Source organism: Rhinopithecus roxellana, chromosome 7, assembly GCF_007565055.1.
Source record: "Rhinopithecus roxellana isolate Shanxi Qingling chromosome 7, ASM756505v1, whole genome shotgun sequence".
In the NCBI taxonomy this organism is placed as follows: Eukaryota; Metazoa; Chordata; class Mammalia; order Primates; family Cercopithecidae; genus Rhinopithecus; species Rhinopithecus roxellana.
The window spans coordinates 102776042-102780496 of NC_044555.1; the positions used below are offsets into that span (position 1 = coordinate 102776042).

General features: G+C 48.0%; 1 pseudogene; it reads right to left on the reverse strand.

Moving 5' to 3' along the window:
* Positions 1-1652: 1652 nt before the first annotated feature.
* Positions 1653-3792, reverse strand: LOC104656357 (annotated as a pseudogene).
* Positions 3793-4455: the final 663 nt, after the last annotated feature.

Sequence of the window (4455 nt, forward strand, 5' to 3'; positions counted from 1 at the left end):
TCTATTCCTAGTTTATTGAATATTTTTATATGAAGGGGTGTTAGATTTTCTCAATTTTTTTTTCTGCAACTATTGGGATAATCATGTGATTTTTGTGGTTTTTCTTGATATAGTGTATTATATAATTTCATTTTTGGATGTTAAAAGAACATTGTATTCCTGGGATAGATTACACTTGGTTATATTGTATTATTTTTACATGCTATTTTACATGCTAAGTAGTCAACTTTCTAGTGTTTTTTTTTTTTTTTTTGGGACGGAGCCTGGCTCTGTCGCCCAGGCTGGAGTGCAGTGGCTGGATCTCAGCTCACTGCAAGCTCCACCTCCCGGGTTTACGCCATTCTCCTGCCTCAGCCTTCCAGGTAGCTGGGACTACAGGCGCCCGCCACCTCGCCCGGCTAGTTTTTTGTATTTTTTAGTAGAGACAGGATTTCACCGTGTTAGCCAGGATGGTCTCGATCTCCTGACCTCGTGATCCGCCCGTCTCGGCCTCCCAAAGTGCTGGGATTACAGGCTTGAGCCACCGCGCCCGGCAACTTTCTAGTGTTTTGTTGATAGTTTGTGCATCCACATTAATAGGAAATATTGGTTTGTAGTTTTCTTTTTATTTTTTCTTTTCCTTTTTTTTCTTTTTTTTTTTTGACAGTGTCTTGCTCTGTTGCCCAGGCTGAAGCACAGTGGTGTTATCATAGCTCACTCCAGCCTCAACCTCCTGGACTCAAGTGATCCTTCTGTCTCAGACTCTCAAGTAGGCAGGACTATAGGTGCGTGCCACCACACTTGGCTAGTTTTTGTTTATTTTTTGTAGAGACAAAGTCTGGCTTTGTTGCCCAGGCTGGGGCTGTCTTTTAAAACCTGCACTGAAATATGTTTGTTCCTGTATCATGCTGGCAAAGGTTAAAAAGGTTTTTTTCACCGGGTGCAGTGGCTCACGTCTGTAATCCCAGCACTTTGGGAGGCCGAGCTGGGCAGATTACCTGAGGTCAGGAGTTCGAGACCAGCCTGTCCAACATGGTGAAACCCCATATCTACTAAAAATGTAAAAATTAGCCAGGTGTGGTGGTGGGCGCCTGTAATCCCAGCTACTTGGGAGGCTGAGGCAGGAGAACTGCTTGAACCTGGGAGGCGGAGGTTGCAGTGAGCCAAGATTGTGCCACTGAACTGGGCGACAAGAGTGAGACTCTATCTCAAAAAATAAAATAAAATAAAATAGGCCAGGTGCAGTGGCTCATGCCTGTAATCCCAGCACTTTGGGAGGCCGAGGCAGGCGGATCACGAGGTCAGGAGATCGAGACCACCTGGCTAACATGGTGAAACCCCATCTCTAGCAAAAAATACAAAAAATTAGCTGGGAGTGGCGGTGGGCGCCTGTAGTCCCAGCTACTCAGGAGGCTGAGGCAGGAGAATTGCTTGAACCCGGGAGGCAGAGGTTGCAGTGAGCCGAGATCGTGCCATTGCACTCCGGCCTGGGAGACAGAGCGAGACTCTGTCTCAAAAAAAATAAAATAAAATAAAAATAAAAATAAATAAATAAATAAAAACAATAACAACCCCCAAAAAGATTTTTTTTTTTTTTCAATGTTCAGTTTTCTTTAATGACCTCCAGCTCCCTGAAGGGCAGGTTCAGGCAGCTAGGTGATGGCAAGAGATGTTCACTTGAAGATCTTGCCCTGATTGAAGGCTTTGCACACATGCTGGAAGGCTGTCTCCCAGGAAAAGTACTCTCGAACCAGTGTCTGGGTCTCCTCACTGCCAGGATCCAGTTTCTGCCATGTGTATGACTCGTAGTCCACCTGCCAATCTGGACTCAGTGGAAAGGCAAGCTCCTGGCCTTGGAAGACCTAGATTCCAGAAGTGGAGCTGCTTATTGTTGGTTCCAAAGAGGATGACACTGGCAATGGTATTCTTACTCAGCTTGTCCAGTCACTGGAACATTCCAGTGATGAGATTGCCGCTCATGAAGGTCTGAGTGAGTTCCTCAGGAAAGTGATACTCTGAGTACCACAGGGACCAGCCGTCCTTATCAAAGTGCTCCCAGAAATATGACAGTGCCACAGAGAATGTGTCCTCGTTGGAGTACTCGAGCTTCAATTCATCCAACACAAAGGTACTCTTGGGCAGGTGAGCAAAGAGGTCCTTGGCCTTGGGCTCAGCGGCCAGCGCCTGCTCACATTCATCCATCTCCTCCTCAGGAGTAGGGGCAGCCACCTTTTTCTCCTCCCGCTCAGCCTGGAGCTTCTGCTTCTCTTCCTGTGACCCCTTCTCTTTCCATGGTGTGTCCTTTTTAGGCTGGCTCTCTACAAACTTCTTAGCATCAAACTGGGCCATCTGGCTGGACACGGTGGCTCAAGCCTGTAATCCCAGCACTTTGGGAGGCCGAGACCGGCGGATCACGAGGTCAGCAGATCGAGACCATCCTGGCGAACACGGTGAAACCCCGTCTCTACTAAAAAAATGCAAAAAACTAGCCAGGCGAGGTGGCGGGCACCTGTAGTCCCAGCTACTTGGGAGGCTGAGGCAGGAGAATGGCGTAAACTCGGGAGGTGAAGCTTGCAGTGAGCTGAGATCTGGCCGCTGCACTCCAGCCTGGGCGACAGAGTGAGACTCCATCTCAAAAAAAAAAATAAAATAAAATAAAATAAAAATAAATAAATAAATAAAACTGGGCCATCTTCTCACATAGTTCCGCTTTCCCCAACACAGTGCAGAGCTGAGGCTGGTTAATGCAGGTGAGGAACCAGCGGTTGGTATTGGAAAAGGCCTGGCAGAAAGAAGGTTCTAGGATCTGCTTATAGAGCCACAACAGGGTGCAGACAACTGTGATGTCAGCCAATGTCACTCATTTGTCCTCCAGAAAAGTCCTTGTCTTCAAGTGAGCATCCAACAGCCCCAGAATTCGCCTCACTTCCTCCTTTGCATTCTCAGTGGCCTATTTTTTTGTGCTGCATGATGCTCAAGGTGGGGAACACCTAGGTACTGGTTGGGGACACTCATTTGTTTTTCTAAGACCACCAGAGCGGGCACAAAAGAACCAGCGAGTAGGCAAGTGTAGGAGCAAAACTGCAAGTTTATTTTGGTCACCTAGCTTCAGGGGAAGAAGGTGGGTAGGGAGAGGTCTGTTGGCCTCCGGCAAATGAGGCCCACAGAGTCACCCGTGCAGCTAGCTCTCGGACAGAGTTCCAACAGTCCCGACCGCAGTGGGGAAGCTGGGAAGTCCGTGCGTGGGGTTAGTCCGGAGTGGCTTTTCTAGGAGTGGGAGGGCAATAGGCGGGGCACGGGCGTGTCAGGGGGAGTTCCGCAGGTGCGACCAGGTAAATCTTGGTCTCTTCAGATTGACATCACCTGGCGCATGCCTAGTTGGTCTGCACCTTCCCGGGTCACCGGCTGCATTTTCGCACACGCGGGAAAAGTTGGGGGGGGGATGAAGAACCCAGAAGTGCACCATCTTGCCTCCGTTCATCCAAACAGACACTATATATTGCTATGAGCAAAGCTCACTCACTGCGCCACCTGGGCTGCTGCCTCTGGAGTACTTCCCTGCAGCTCCTCATTGCTCACATAGTAGGCAATGGTATTGCTCTCAAACACACAGAATTTATCGTCACCCTCAAAAGCTGGAATCTTGCCAGCAGGAAATTTGCGGAGAAATTCAGAGGTGAGGTTGGTTTGGCCAAAGTGGAAATGGTGTGGTATGGAGAGCACACGGACCTGAGCCCCGCTATACTGAGCAGCGATGAGGGCCTTGAAGGTCCTTCAGTTTTCAGGATATGTGCACAGGGTCCCAGCCACCATGGTGATTCCACAAAGAAAGGCTTTTTTGTTTGTTTGTTTGTTTGTTTGTTTGTTTGTTTTTTAAGATAGAGTCTCACTCTTTCATCCAAGCTGGAGTGCAGTGGTGTGATCTCGGCTCACTGTAACCTCTGCCTTTCAGGTTCAAGCAATTCTCCTGTCTCAGCCTCCCGAGTACCTGGGATTACAGGCGTGCACCACAACGCCCAGCTTTTTTTTTTTTTTTTTTGTATTTTTAGTAGAGATGGGGTTTCACCATGTTGCCCAGGCTGGTCTTGAACTCCTGAGCTCAAGCAATCTGCCCACCTCAGCCTTCCGAAGTGCTGGAATTACAGGTGTGAGTCACCATGTTAGACCTGTAGTTCCCTTATTTGTGATGTTTTACCTGGTTTTGATAAGAGGGTTATACTGGCCTGATAGAATAGCTCACAAAACTCAGGAAAACACTGTACTTACATTTACTCATTTATTAGAAAGCATTTTACAAAGGATACTGATGAACAGCCAGATGGAAAAGATGCACAGGGCGAGGTATGTGAAAAGGGGTGTGGAGCTTCCGTGCCTTATCCTGGCACCCTCCAGGAACCTAGATGTGTTAGGCTATCTGGAAATGCTCCCAAACTTTGTCCTTTTAGGCTTTTATAGAAGCTTCATTTCATAGGCATG